At 40.1% G+C, this 16,478-nt stretch overlaps 1 protein-coding gene across 1 annotated transcript in view; it reads right to left on the reverse strand.

The window, feature by feature from the left end:
• Positions 1 to 3,454, reverse strand: part of LOC311109257 (lethal(3)malignant brain tumor-like protein 4) — a gene marked incomplete at its 3' end in the record, with an annotated part of 75,348 nt that extends 71,894 nt beyond the window's left edge. The window contains exon 1 of the mRNA XM_084152094.1: positions 3,375 to 3,454. The remainder of the gene's footprint in view (positions 1 to 3,374) is intronic.
• Positions 3,455 to 16,478: the final 13,024 nt, after the last annotated feature.

Here is a 16,478-nt window from a genome sequence, read left to right on the forward strand (position 1 = left end):
AACGTACTTTGGTGCGAAAAAGTGCAAAGCAATCCCAGAACAACAGCAAAGGACCTTGTGAAGATGCTGGAGGAAACAGGTACAAAAGTATCTTTATCCACAGTAAAACAAGTCCTATATCGACATAACCTGAAAGGCCGCTCAGCAAGGAAGAAGCTACTGCTCCAAAACCGCCATAAAAAAGCCAGACTATGGTTTGCAACCGCACATGGGGACAAAGATCGTACTTTTTGGAGAAATGTTCTCTGGTCTGATGAAACAAAAATATAACTGTTTGGCCATAATGGCCATCTTTATGTTTGGAGGAAAAAGGGGGAAGCTTGCAAGCCGAAGAACACCATCCCAACCGTGAAGCACAGGGGTGGCAGCATCATGCTGTGGGGGTGCTTTGCTGCAGGAGGGACTGGTGCACTTCACAAAATAGATAGCATCATGAGGAAGGAAAATTATGTGGATATATTGAAGCAACATCAGTCAGGAAGTTAAAGCTTGGTCGCAAATGGGTCTTCCAAATGGACAATGACCACATTTCACGTTCTTAAAATAAAGTGGTGATCCTAACTGACCTAAAACAGGGCATTTTTACTTGGATTAAATGTCAGGAATTGTGAAAATGTATTTGGCTAAGGTGTATGTAAACCTCCGACTTCAACTATAACTAGTAATGACTGGTTTTATAATTTAAGGCTATATGCAGAATTCAAAGTGACAGTGTTTTTTTCCGATTGAGGCATGGACTTTCATGATGCTGAAATGAGTGTGCGCCCCCGATCTGTGATTTGCTTCCTCCTATTGAAATCTAAAACAATGGACAACTTGCGGCATGAAAAAAAATTACATACGCAAAGAGTTAAATCCATTCAACATCATTTTTAACAAACACAATAAAACTAGAACTACAAACTTAAAACAGATGAGGTCACTGAAATGTTCTGCGAAGAGAGAAAGCCAAGCCAGTACTGCAATACTGAAGTAATTAATTTAACAAGATGATCTAGATGACAGGAACCTCTGTCATACTTAAAGGGATAGTTAAATTCACCAAAATGCTCATGTCTTACAACGCATTATTACTGCATCGTAATGCATTATACCTGCAGAATGAGAGAAGTGTAACAGCATTGTATCTCTTAACCAATCTGCAAGCCAACTGTAAAGACGAATAGAAGACTTCTGATATCAGGTGTCCATTAAAGTAAATAAAACGTACTCTCAGCCTCCAAACAACCCCTCATCCATCAGCAAGAAGCATTTACCCGTCAGAAAGGAAAAAGTGTTCCCTTCGCTCATATCACGAGAAATGTACATCCAAGTCCAAGTTAAATACCACTTCAACAGATAAACTGACGCTTTACAGTTCGGGACAACGATATCAGGTCACCACCATCAATCTCCTCATTATGTAATATGACATACCGGCTTCACTTGACAGCAGAAGCAAAATGTAAAAACTAAGGAATGACTTTACAAAGCCAGTGCAACATTATCTACACTAGAGATCTTGAAGGCACAATGTAGATTAGAATACGGTTCCACACATGTTGTCAGTTAAGATATAATTTACTATCTCAACCGAGGCAATAAAAGTCACAGTTTAGCCAATTTGTTATCGTTGAATAGGTTCTTCCACTGATACACATAAACTGAGGAGGCTTCTCAAGCCAAAACACTTAATTCATGTTTTATTTTTTATCTGTGTGCTACAACAGGAAATGTTGTGTGGCAGCTATATTGCAGCGTGGAAAGCAGGAAGCATATGAACAACTTCGACACTGACATCAAAATAAACACCTCAACAATATACCCTTTGATCTGTCTTTCTGACAATCACACGTCATGACACAAAATCACTCACCTTCAAAGTGAATGGAAATGAAGTATTGAATAGAAATAATTGAATATATAATACCAGAGAGTCCATGTTGTTGCTGTGATGATATAGGACAGGGGTATTCAACTCCTACCCTACGTGGTCCAGAGCCTGCTGGTTTTCTGTTCTACCTGATAATTAAATTGCACCCACCTGAGGTTTCAGGTCTAAAATCAGTCCCTGATTAGAGGGGGACAATGAAAAAATGCAGTGGAACTGGCTTCGAAGCCCAGTTGAGTTTGAGGGCTCTATGATATATTAGACATAAGGGTCTGTTTTCTTAGAAATACGACTAACAAGTAGTGTTTTACTGAGTAATAATAATTGAATGACCAGAGAACTAAAAGTAAAAACTGTGTTTGACAAAGAAACAATACATTGGTTTGTGAAAAAGGGGCGTGTCTACTGCTATTTTGTTTTAGGCCCATCTATTCTTATTGTGTTACTTTAGTGAAGCATGACCGTTTGACTGTGGTAACATTTTACTGCATACAATCATACAAACAAGCTCTTAACTCAACAGGTGTATTTCATTCCCAATTTACACAATTTTTCTTCAGTTTTCTTCAAGTGAAATTATGAGAGCGCATCTACCTTTATCTAATCATTGAATTGGATAAGGTGTTGACAATTATTAGTAGGTTTGAATGAAGATCATGATTTTTAGAATAAGAACACTTAACTTTAATCTAATTAAGAATCAGATATTATTTTATATTTAAAATTTTCTGGATAGTTTGTGTTACAGTGTAATTTAGAAAACACTTGACAAGTTGACATTTAGGCCTAAGGTTTTATAAACAAAAACATCCTTATAGGCTACACCTGGTCGGTTCAAATTAACAGAAAATGGTGACGTTGTTCAAAAAAATGTCGAGGTCATCTAAATATTAGGGCCAAAAACAGTCTATAAAGTGCCAAGGTGAAACTGAAACTCCACCCAACTAGAAAACCACTTGAAAGATTAGACAGTTCTGAAGTCAAGGAAATAAAAACAAAAGCAGCAAAGCTTCATTAAATAACTTTACAATTTTTACACGTCTCCTCGTACAAGGACAGTTGTAACTCATCACGAAGACACACTGTAGCTACCAAAAATGCTAACATGCAGAGCAAACATTTCCGAGAACAGTCAGAAAATTAGTTTCACTTAGCTTGACTGCCGTGCTACGCATTGTGTTTACATTATCTGGTGTCACTTGTTTGGAAAACGTTTCAGCAATAAATTGACGAATACATAGAAATAGTTGATTTTACTTAATTTAGTGGGTCAGTAGTTGACGGAAGGGGCATATTATATGTTCGTTTGCTTAATAGGAGAAAACATGAGAGATTAGCGCGAGGATAGCCATCTCAACACATCTGAAAACGATAGGAAAACCAGACACGCCATTCGAATAGTTTTCGTCCTACATATTGGAGCTCCTCCATAGTGTGTGCTTGATCATCTTTTAAAAACAAAGTGCAGTAACACAGCGGTTGTATGAAATTATGAATTCCTTACCCACACGGCTGTCGTTTTGCCCCTCTATGTTGTGACAGGAGGAATAGGGTTCTCTAGCTGCGGTTGTGCGCATGCTCTCGAACAGCCCTCTACTGGAAGAGTCCGAACTAAATATTAGATGGCGAATGAACAGGTGTGAAATATGGTGGCGGGGCAGACGATATGGAAAAGGTAGGCTACAAGACAAAAAAAATAGGAAAACAGGATTGTATAACAGTCCATACTTTCTTGTACATATAATTGGCCAAGAATAATAAAATACTAGCCTACTGTCAATAAATCAATAACAACTGTTTTTTATTGGGTCAATTTTAATGTAATTTGATTTAATTTCATGCAATCCTGAAATTCCTAAAAAATTTTGACAGAGTGGTCTACATCCCACAGTACATCAGTTAGAATAAACATAATTCCCTGTAAATGGTGAGGAATTTCACGGAATTCCTATTACTCAAATTTAAATCTGGCTGCCTCTTTCTTTCAATTCAAGCTTGAAATATTGAATCTATTCCTGGACACAAAGATAGAATGTGTTCATAAGAAAGAAGATAGAATGGGTTCATAAGATATAATGGGTTCATAAGAAGATATAATGGGTTCATAAGCAGATAGAATGGGTTCATAAGATAGAATGGGTTCATAAGCAGATAGAATGGGTTCATAAGATAGAATGGGTTCATAAGATAGAATGTGTTCATAAGAAGATAGAATGGGTTCATAAGATATAATGGGTTCATAAGAAGATAGAATGGGTTCATAAGATAGAATGGGTTCATAAGAAGATAGAATGGGTTCATAAGAAGATAGAATGGGTTCATAAGATAGAATGGGTTCATAAGATAGAATGGATTCATAAGAAGATAGAATGGGTTCATAAGAAGATAGAATGGGTTCATAAGATAGAATGGGTTCATAAGATATAATGGGTTCATAAGAAAGAAAATAGAATGGGTTCCTAAGAAGATAGAATGGGTTCATAAGAAGATAGAATGGGTTCATAAGATAGAATGGGTTCATAAGAAGATAGAATGGGTTCATAAGAAGATAGAATGGGTTCATAAGATAGAATGGGTTTATAAGAAGATAGAATGGGTTCATAAGAAGATAGAATGGGTTCATAAGATATAATGTGTTCATAAGATAGAATGGGTTCATAAGAAGATAGAATGGGTTCATAAGAAAGGAAGAAAAAGGAGGAAGGGGAGAAAAGATGAGCTCATACACTCATAGAAAAAAGGGGCTACCCAAAAACGTTTTTTTTTTGGTTCCAGGTAAAAAACATTTTTTGATTGATCCACCTTTTCATCAAATGAAAAACACTCAAAGAACCCTGAGGGACAGCTGTAGGTATCCCCCCTTTTTACTAAGAGTGTAGGAGTGACTTGAATCAACATTATTTCCATGTTAAAACAACACATTTGCACATAATGACCTGTGTCTAGACTCCTGTTATGTTGTGAACTAGATAAGATCATGTAACCTGCGTACTAAGACTGATGCAGTTAGTGTAAATCCTATTTGTGTGACTCTGCTTTTTCTATCTCCATACAAACACCCCAACAACATCCCTGATGTATTTCTGGCAGGTTGTATAAGTAATTCATGATCGCTCTCCTTGTTCTGTTCATAAAGCAAGGGTTGCCCTGGTGACTGGCTGCAGCAATGCAGAGGCCTGAATAAAATATTTTGCTACAGTTATTTTAAAGAAATAATGGAATTTGACATGTTTCTTATGTAACTCTCTATTGCAGCTTCTGGTTCTGCGCCCTCATTGCCAATTTGAACAACGCTCATCGTCATGATCTATCATATGACTGACTGTTCCAATCAAGTCCAATCGATGGCCCATGGAGCTTTCATTTAAAGCCTTTTCCTTTCCTTCTGGTGGGGTTATCAACCATAGAAATATAATTACTAGAAGAGGCAAAGCCCATCAGACTACGACCATGTATGTTCTAGTTTTTCTATTGCTATGCTGTCGACTCACACCTCAATGCTGATTACATCAGTGCCTCACCTTGAACCAGAGTCCCATTAATATTTAAATTGAGAGAAATCCAGAGAAAAGGAGTTCCTGAGTCAACACTGTTGGATAGATTTACTGCTGTCTCTCCTCTTTTGAGCTCACTTGAGGGGTGAGAACAAAGCCCAGTTAAATCCACTAGACATCCATTTTGCACCATACTCATTGCAAATTGTCTCCAATGTCAGGGGTGAGTAATTCCGTGCTCCCTCTAGGGTCTATGGAGAAAAAATCTGCCCACTCAGTGTTGGTTTTGCGGAATCCAGACAATTGCTTGGCCTTGCTATCGAACAGACACATAGGCCTAGTGGTGTTCAACCCTAGACCAAACAACTACTGCCAAGCAACAGTAGGCTTGGAGATCAAGAAGTGTTCTAGCTTCTTCTCTTGCAGGCTAGAGGTCAGAATATTGGACGTCTCTGAGCAAAACTGATAGTTTAGGTTACACATCGATTGTAGTATCTGCACTTAGCAAAGTCTATTGATCCTCTCCCTCACAAGGAATACCGCATTATGCAAGGATGTTTCCCCAAGGGTATTGACACAGCCGTACCCTGTGGAGTTCACACTAGTAATGGATAAAAGGAAAAAAATACATGTCTAGGATTCCCCCCAACTTTCCCAGTTGCTTTGAATATTCAAAATCATAGTGTAAGTACACATTTAGCTTTGATATTTGCCACTGACTTTTACCAATGTGCTATTGTGAGAAGGATTGTTGAGAAATCTCCACTACATAGATTCAATGTTGCTTTCGAAGTCATTCCAAAGGGTAGGTTGAACACATGGGTTCCCAAACTTTTTCACTCAGGGCCCCCCTTCCAGCATTGGGGAACATCCCGCACCCATCCCCAATGCTGGAAGGGGGGCCCTGAGTGAGAAAGTTTGCAATGTCTATTTCTATGGGCGCAAGCACTGTTCATGACACAAAATAAAGCTTACTTCCTACAATTCTACACATTTTGTCATGGGGTGCAAAGGAAATGTTGCACTTTTAAAGCAACTTTTCTTGCAATTTTATACATTTTGCCATGTCTAATGTGTATTCATGTGATATTTGAGGGACCCAACAAAAAAAATCCCCCCCCCAAGATTGCACCTAGTGCATTCTATTATTACAACTTTCCAGAGTAAATTTAAAGCCGGACTAAGTTCCTTTAAAAAAAGTCATCAAAAGTAATCAACAGCTATTGTTTAAAAAACCCTAGAGTCGATTGATGTGTCAATCTAGTAAGTAACATAATTTAAAAAATCTCCATCAAAATCTGTCATGTCTCTAATTTCCTTGAATTACCTCAAGCACAAGCATTCATAAACTATACACCTGGGCCCCTTGTAAAAGTATCAGAGCAATGCAGTGTAATGTAGGCGGAGGGTTTTCTGTTACAGTCTGTCAGCTCAAAACACACTGTTTGTTCTCTGCCAAGAGATCGCAGATCGACGCACTTTGGTCTGTCAAATGTGATTTAGCCTTCTCTGTACGGGGTGACAGATATATAGGATAGATGGAGTGTGTGTTTATTGCATGTGTGTGTGTATGTGTGTGAGTGGGGGGGGGGGGGGTATGTGTGAGAGAGAGAGAGAGAGAGAGAGAGAGAGAGAGCGAGAGAGAGAGAGAGAGAGAGAGAGAGAGAGAGAGAGAGAGAGAGAGATCGATGCGACAACAAACCTTGTTTTTACTTCTACTTGTGTAATCGTTCCATAAGCTGCAGCACCATGACGCAGCATTTGAATGAATCATCACTCATGGTAATTCTGTTGCCATCACTACTGTGCTCCGTGTAGGCCACAGACATATATACACCAACCAAAACAACTGTGATAATAACAGGGACACATGGTACTAAAGCCACAGTATTACACACTGTAGCGTAGTGAAGTCACTGCAGCAATACACGGCAGTTAACAATAACGATCAACATTTTTTAAAATGATCATGGCATCAAATATTTTTGACAAATTTGTTTTCCTTGACCTTGAGTAAAAGGCGAGGCATGTAGTCCACAGTATGAAAAACCCTCTGAATTGAATGTCTTTGCATCCTTACTCACAATTAAGATTAAGATCACCTTATTGGTCAATTGCACACAAGGTCCAACCGAAATTTGACTTCCACTTTTAACCCAACCCCTCCGAAAGACACACACACACACACATACATACATATACAGGTTTTGGAGAGGTGAGGGGGCCTGCCACACTGGGGGCCTGGGGAGCTGTTGTTGTGGGGGGTTAAGTGCCTTGCTCAGGGGCGCAACAGTAGGCAATGGCATCTAGGATTTGATACCAGCAACTCTCCAGTTGCCAGCTCACTTCCCGACAGATTTTTCCCACAAACCTCCTGAGCTTATGCTACAAAGTTCACCTTCTCTTCCCTTTGGAGCTTGTTGAGGTCGACTGTTGCCAAACAGAAAAGCCAACAATGGACCAGTAAGGCAAAAGTGACAAAATACATTTGACCTTTTGCACATGCCTCGAGCCTGCCTGTGTCTGTGAACTACTACAGCGAAATATGTGCCCTTGTAATCTTGTGAACTATTCGGATCAAATGATAGGAAAAGGCTATACGGACACTCCTGACCTGCAAACTGATATTTCATTTCAGAATTGGTGAAAAGTAGGTGAGAGTTAGGGTCAGGGTTAAGGGTTTGGTAAAGGTTAGAGTTAAGGTAAGGGTCAGTTTACGATTTTGGTTAGACGTTTTGCAGGTCAGCAGTGTCCTTATAGCCTCTCCCCAACTAATACAGGAGGGCCTAAAAGCCTGGCAAGCAGTTGGCACTGCTGTAACCTCTTTTGACCACTAGTACGAATAGAATTTGATATGATTTGAGTTGGTGCCAAAGCCCCAGGGTTCCGGTCTGGAAGCACCCTTTCGACTGTGCCCAGTGGACAGCTTCGGTATTGCAGGTTAACTGAAATCCGGCCTAGAAAGAACATCATTAAATTATTCAAATAATTGTCGCTGAGGCCGATTTCTTTCCCATCACTCACAGCCGAAGATATTAACATTTTATATTCATGCTCTGATGTCATGAGGGGAAGTGCTGGTTGGTTTGTTTAGCTGTCCACATGCTGGCAGAGTTCTCCGGAGAATGTTTGTACGATACTGCTGTCTGTCCAGTGTGCACTAAATGCTAGTGCGCAGGCATGGTAGTCCCAGTAAAACCGGATATACAGTAGAAAGATGGCAGCAACCACGAACGTGAGTAGATTATCTTTGAAAACAACGGGCATCCATCTCGGACACTGTCTCCAGTTCATATATATCTCAGTGGTTGGTGTTCCAATAATGCTTCTAGCAGAATAATGCTGCTCCATGTCTCTGCTCTGGTTGTTAGCTTGCTCAGAGGTGAGGAAGTTATTGGCTGTGCTTACAGTAATGCAACATAAGGTTGAGAAAGGCAAACAAATGACACCACAGGAAGTAGAATCAGATTTAAAGGGATTCTTTGGGATTTTGGCAATGAGGCCCTTTATCTACTTCCCCAGAGTCAGATTTTTTTTTACATACCATTTTTACATCTCTGTGTCCAGTATGAAGGAAGTTAAGAGGTAGTTTCCTTCATACTGGTCACAGAGACGTAAAAATAGTATCCACAAGTTCATCTGACTCTGGGGAAGTAGATAAAGGGCCTCATTGCCAAAATCCCAAAGTATCCCTTTAATCAAAACGGTCAATAATGAATTAGAATGGTATCTAGGAACTGAAATACATAATGCAGGATCAGATTATAAATCCCATGGCAACAGGCTTATTCACATACAATCTGAAACAACACAGTCAAATCATGTATACTATATATCCCTCAAACTCAGCTCTGGACCTTGAAGCCAGTTCCACTGCATTTTTTCAGGGACTGCTTTAGACCTGGGACACCAGGTGTGTGCAATTAATTATCAGGTAGAACAGAAAACCAGCAGGCTCCGGACCTCGTAGTGTCAGAGTTGAGTACCCCTGCTGTTTATGACAAACAATCAGGCATAGGGGACAATATAAGGTGTCTGAAAACCTACATATCACAAACCTAATTACTACAAAACCTATTTTACTATGACAAAATATTGGACAACCCAGTGTCAGACAGCCTACTAAGGATGATTAATCGCCAGGAGATGGCAGTACGTACACTGGGAATATTCACCATAATACTCGTCTGAAGGTGGTTTGCATCTATTCAAATATAGGCCCTGTTGTTACAGGCAGCATAATAATCATTTATTAACTTTTAATTGCTTGTGTTTGTTTAATTCCATTCATTCCATTCTAGACATTAAAATTAGCCTTTCCTCCCTATTTTCTCTCCACCAGCCTCCACTAGCTTGGCTGGCCAAACAGAGATGAAGGGTCTTTAGTGATCAACCAAGCAAACACCAAACGTGAAGACCCAGGCACATTAAACAAAGCAATAATTCCATGAAAAAAACATGGGTTTGAAAAAATGTCAATCCATCAAATTATGAGGTACAACTATAAATCCATTTTTTGAATGTTGACAGAAAAATACAATACAGAAAACAATGCATTGTTTGCTGTCCATATGTCAGTCGGAATGCTTGCCCCAAACACTGTCGTTCCTCAAACACAAAAAAACAAGTGCCCAAGAAACATATTCATTCAACCTGAAACGTTATATTGGACTGACAACAAAACATTACCTTGCCACTAAGATTTAGTGATACAGCCAAAACAGCCTAGCCTGTGAGCATGTTAAATAATCCATGAGTGTTTCTGATGCCTTTCTCACTGTGCTATTGCTTTGGGACAATAATTACCTTTCATTTTCAAGGCGATAAAATTAGATCAGACTAGGGATGCGTCCCAAATAGCGCCCTATTCCCTTTACAGGGCCCTGGTCTAAAGTAGTGCACTATATAGGGAATAGGGTGCCATTTGGGACGCAACATAGTTAAGCTGTTGTGCCTCTGCCAATGCTGCCATAGGTTTAATTTCCTCTGACTGACACGATCCATTTACAATTTTCACTGCCGCTTTTATGACCCCGTCGTGAAACTGGTTTCAGCTGTCAGATAAAACAAACTGCATTGGAAAGTGTCATTTACTGTAAGAAGTTGTTGATAAGTGATAGTGGGAGAGAAAACTATCTTTGAAAAGTGTACAAATCTTATAAAGTGTTATTCAGGTGACTTTCAGGTAATTTACACCTAGGCCTATACTTCACAGATCATTTTGTCCTACTAACCCTAAAATACCAAAAAAATACTGTAAATTGCTTCTTCTGTCAGGGTTCACCTATAATACATTATTGCCCTGTCAACGATCAGTTATAATGCCATAGGGCACCTAGTACACTCTACACCACCTAAGCTTAGTATGATGTACTGTACAGATGTCATAAGACCTGATCTTACTGTAGGTCCTTTCCTCGTATAGGGCTCCTGTGTGTTTGTTAGTCATGTCACATGACCTGGATTTGAACCTTTTATTTAAAGCTTTTTCATCAAACTGTCCCCCTTCTTCTTTTTACGTCAGATAAGTTGGTCCAGTACCGTCCTCAGACAATTGCTTTTTGTTTTTGGTCTAATTCTCATTTCTGGAAAAAGCTTAAAATAAAGGTTAAAATCCAGGTCATGTGACATGATTAACCAAAACACAGGGCCCTACGAGTCATACATGCTATCCTAGGGTTTAACCTTACTCCTTTAATAGCCAGTAAATACTATATATTTCATAGGCCCAAATAAGGAAAGACAGCACTTATTGAGAGAAGACCATATTCCTACAACACCTCACCAAAAGCAATTAATTTAGAGATTTAAAGAGATAAACGGAGGGTAGTAAGACGATATGAGCTCTCTTTAGTTTTACAGGACAAAAACATTGGGAATATCATTTTAGGTCAGCACTCCTTTCAAACCCTTTCCTCTGATCTCAGTCTAATTAAAAGCTTGATCAGATGTCTGCCGGTGTTAAATTACTAATGTGTTCTACAGAGGTGAACCAGGGGATGGACGTGATAACAGCACTCAACTTATCTATTGAACAAGCAAATAAATTAACATTAAAATAAACCTGATCACTATCACGATCTTAACTCCACTTTCAATATACTGTTCTCAAATGAAACAAAATACCCTGCTCTTGTTTTAGAATTAATTTGTTTGACTTCCTTGTCTTCAATCATTCAAGAAGCAAGCAGACCCGTGGAAAGAAGGAGAGATGTTTTTCCCAGTAAACAAAGTAAGTGTCCTCCCTGTGCTGGTTGGACTGTGGAGAGTATCCTTGTCTCTCCACAGAGGATGTGTAGCTACACACTTTCCATGCCAAAAACAACTCTGTGTACCAAACGATCCTTGCCAGGAGGACTCTTGCTAAGTGTGTGTGTGTGGTGTGTGCTGTGTGCTGTGTGTGTGTGTGTGTGTGTGTGTGTGTCTGTGTGTGCGTGTGTGTGTGTGTGTGTGTGTGTGTGTGTGTGTGTGTGTGTGTGTGTGTGTGTGTGTGTGTGTGTGTGTGTGTGTGTGTGCATGTGTTGGGGGAGGGAGGGAGGGAGCAACTTTCAAAATGTGACAACAACAAAATAACACATATCTTCCTACAGTATTTTAATTAGAATAACATTTCTCTTTAGACCTGTGAAATCCTCAGCTTCTTCAATCTAATTCTAACCATCCTGGAATGTAAAAGAACTGTCTTTGAGCACAACAGACTCTATAATGATAACGGAGCTGCTCCTTTTCTAAGGCGTTGTGAGGGCTCTTGGCACTAGACCGGGCACCACAGCGCGCTTCACAGTAAAAAAAAAAGGTGGAAATGACTCATGCATTCCCCCTCTGAACCCCCTAATCTACACCCCCACATCAGGGAGGTGTTCAGTAAGTCAACTGAAAACAAACAAAAAAGTGTTCTTATTGGTCAGGTTCAGGTAGTACCTCCCCTTTTCAAATCATTTTCTCCTTACTGAACAGGACCCTGATTCAGCCCACACACAATAACATGGGCATCGCCAATACACCCTCTTGTCGCCTGCGGAACAGTAACACCTCCACCCTAATATTACCGTATAGCCGTAATTATAGCTGTGAGGATAATATGTGTCAGGTGGATTGGCAGTTCCAGTAACAGGACACCTTGGGGCAGACTGGCTTCAGAAAACTCTCCAATAGGGAAACAACTGTTTTCATTGTAAATCATTCTCACTTATCTGAGAGAAAGAACTAGCCATTTTGAGTCATTTGAAAATGTGCTATAGAGATACTGTATATGACAAAATTGAGACATACATGCTCATAACAAGTAGTGGAGTGTTACCATATCGTCATAAAGAACAAACGTTGAGAGATATTGTTGTTCAGACAGGTCAAGACCAAGCCAACTGAGCTAACACATTTTGTTTGTCAGTTCTTCAAATAGACAGATCGAGCACCGCTCCTGTTTTTATGACCTTAGATATTCATATGCAATGAGTGTCTCTGGTCATGATAGGTTCAATGGTTGGGATGCAGTATGAAAATGTGTGCACTCACTAACTGTAAGTCGCTCTGGATAAGAGCGTCTGCTAAATGACTAAAATGTAATGCTCAGACAAGACAGTACGTTTGTTAGACAAGAAACAGAAACATAAGCCTATTCGACAAATACATCCATTTTAGGGGTGATGTGACTCATCACTTATACAACTCCTAGAAACTGAGATAAAAGTTTGCATAGAGATATAATCATTACATCATGACAATATTAAAATGATCCAAACACATACAGATGAGTCAACTGTGACCACAGCACAGAAAAGGTAATTCCACTCCCATCAATGTAATCAGTAGGCATCCGTATTAGTGCAGTTTTCTCTCATCACGTGGTGCCTTCGACGCCATACGTGGGCGAACCATGCCTGAAGCTATAGAAGCGGTAGGAGTTTGATGGTGATAAATAGACCTGCCATCGTCTCTGAAAATATGTTTTTGAGACAAGCTGAGCTCCCACTGCTTGGGTCAGGGAAAGCAAATAACTCTGCAATGTGGACATATTTCTGTCTGTGAAAAACCATAGCTCTTCATATTTTATTTTTGGCCACCATATGAGAGTATTGGAAGAAATTGTGCCACGTTGTTTTTCAGTATTCAAGTATTGCTGTAAGCAGAATTATTCAATTGACCCTCTGGCTAATATTGATTTTGAGGAAGAGGTGCGTGTGTGGAAGATTTCTGATGAAGATGTGTCTGTGTTTACTGCAACACTGAATAATTCCACTGAAGACAAACACAGACAGATCGTAAGCAAAAACTGTTGACTTACTCAAACAGGAATTTAAACAGATTGCAACAACATAGCTTGCTTATTACAAGATATTCCAATTCCAACTAGCCTGCCAGTTTTGTGGTCTTGAGTCCTGACATACGTTCTTCCACTGAACCTCATGTTAGTCAATCATTGGATGATAGAGTGAACTTTGACAGAAAAATGTAGGCTGCAAGTGTAAGAGTTAAAGCAAATTCTACATGCAGTATGTTGTTTTAACCATGTAGGGCATTGTTTAGCTAGTAAAGCCTTGTGCTTCACAAAGAAAAACAACCTGACATCTAGATTCTTTTAAGCTCTGTGCAATCAGAAATGTCATCCTAAGACTGAAAATCCTGGTTGGCTTGTTTACATTAGTCTGTCCGAAACTGGATCTCTGTGTTTGGTGGGTGGCAAGTACATAAAAGTAATAGGGACTAAGCTGAGGAGTAACTTTCCTATCCCTTGTAGGTTCAAGTCTGCTGATTTGTAAGGACAGCTGAAACACAGGCAGAAGATATGGGGGAAAACTCAGACTTCATTTGCCACCTTTGAACTGACCAGGACCAAACAAATCAGAAGATGGGGTCGCTCCAACAGGAGATCAATCTATTGGAAATGCAGATGATGTAGGGAGATAATGAAAGGTCAGTCAGGTGACGTAGGGAGGTCATCAGCCCTGAGATATGGCTCCAATTTCATTTGTTTTTAAAAAGTACTTCAGTTACAAAACAGTGTGAAAGTGAGAGATGAGACATACTTATTGCAACAGACATTTTTCAGCTTTTAAATAAACATTGTACTGTAATTGCTAATTGTTTTGTAATTGTACAAGTAGCCTACTCTGGTGTTGAAAAGTCTTCAAACCCTGTGGTTATCAATTTCTATTAATGATATTTTAACATATTGTTCAGAAATGTAATCAAACATAGGCCTAACAACTGGACACAGACGTCAGTTCAACGACTAGTTTTGATTTACATTTGAATGAGTTGTCAGCTAACATAAATTCAACGTGAATTAAACCAAACATACAGTGTAACCATGTCATTGGATTTAGGTTGAAAGTTTGGTGAAAAAAAGACAAACATTCCCGAAATTCCTTTACGTTGATGACTTCAATCCAATCAGTTTACCACGTTGATTCAACGTCAACACATTGAATTGATTGAATTTTGGGGTTGAAATGATGTGGAAACATCAGTGATTCAACCAGTTTGTGCCCAGCTTGAATGTTTTTCAGCAAACGAAAGGAACTCCTTATCTGGGAATGTCTGTCCATGGAATAAAGGGTCAGGGTCCAGAGAAGGAGCGTCGGAAAATCTGAACATTCCAGGGGAAAAAGGGAGTCTCACACCAAGGAGTGTCCACTCTGTGCCGACCCTGCAATACCCAGCCCCTCTCCTCTTCCCCTCCCTGTCTTGACACCCCTCCCCTCTCTTCTCCCTTCCATCTCCCTCACCCCCCTATCCCACTGTGAAACCAGCTGCTGTTTCTGCTTCCACAACTGCCACTGTGTGTCACTAGGGACAAGAGACAGCACTGCCAGCACAGACACACATTAATACACATCAATACTGCATGGCCAGACAGCAAATTCCCTGTCTTTCTGGAAAATAATGTATTTTTTAATAATTATGTATGATCCCATCATGTAAGCATTTTATTAAATTTTTACATTTTAGTCATTTAGCAGACACTCTTATCCAGAGCTACTTACAGTTTTCCTTTAAGTTTTTCTTGACATTTTCCTGTTTTCTCACTTAAAAACGAATCAAGAAACAGCATTTTAGTTCATTACAATAATCAACAACTCTGGACGAGAATATGCTAGCAAACCCATTCTTTTCATGCAGTGTTTGGGGTCAATGAAACCCAAACTATCCTTTCGAAACAAGCTTTCAACTGAGTTGTACCATGTTTAGATGGTCTAGCTATGCCATTACTGTGTTTTTAGTGGAAGGACTGTCAGAAAGGAAAGGAAATGTTCCCCCAACCTATAAAGAAAGCAGGCTGTAGCGGTCCTACCATGGTCGACCATGGATACACTGGATTGAGAGCCTGTAAGGTTGCCCTGCTAAGCGATACCCTTCTGGGTCAGCTTGGTTGCACGGTCAGCTCGAGTTTCCCAGCTCCTTTCATTCGCCAAGTTTCCAGCGAGTTACGAGGTGCTGTATTATCTGTTGTCTGTATCACCATGGTAATGGAACGGCCCATGTCAACCCCTAACCCCCTACTGTATCTCTCCCTATGTGAGACACACACACAAAATATGATGTTATTAATAACAGCTCTCATGCCGCAGCAGCAGCTCTTCAAACACCCATCTCTCATCATTAGGCCCACTAAAACAACGACTTATCTTTCACTGGCACACGTTACGGATATGGTGTTCATGCAATCAATTACAGTGAGAGTGACATGCTAAGCTTTTCTGTTTAGCCTCTGAATATTTGGGGAACGGATGTGGAGATATGTCTGTCCATGTTCCACGGCTCCTCCTATCAGAACGTGTCGGATACCGGTGTTGTGTCATATAGATATAAACTGCCCGCTCCATGATCTCGCCATCACGGTTGACAACTCCATTGTGTCCTCCTCCCAGAGTGCAAAGAACCTTGGCGTGACCCTGGACAATACCCTGTCGTTCTCCGCTAACATCAAAGCGGTGACCCGATCCTGCAGGTTCATGCTCTACAACATTCGCAGAGTACGACCCTACCTTACACAGAAAGCGGCAAAGGTCCTAATCCAGGCACTTGTCATCTCCCGTCTGGATTACTGCAACTCGCTGTTGGCTGGGCTCCCTGCCTGTGCCATTAAACTCCTTCAACTTATCCAGAACGCT

Source organism: Coregonus lavaretus (genome assembly GCF_964263955.1).
Source record: "Coregonus lavaretus genome assembly, chromosome: 34".
Taxonomy (NCBI): domain Eukaryota; kingdom Metazoa; phylum Chordata; class Actinopteri; order Salmoniformes; family Salmonidae; genus Coregonus; species Coregonus lavaretus.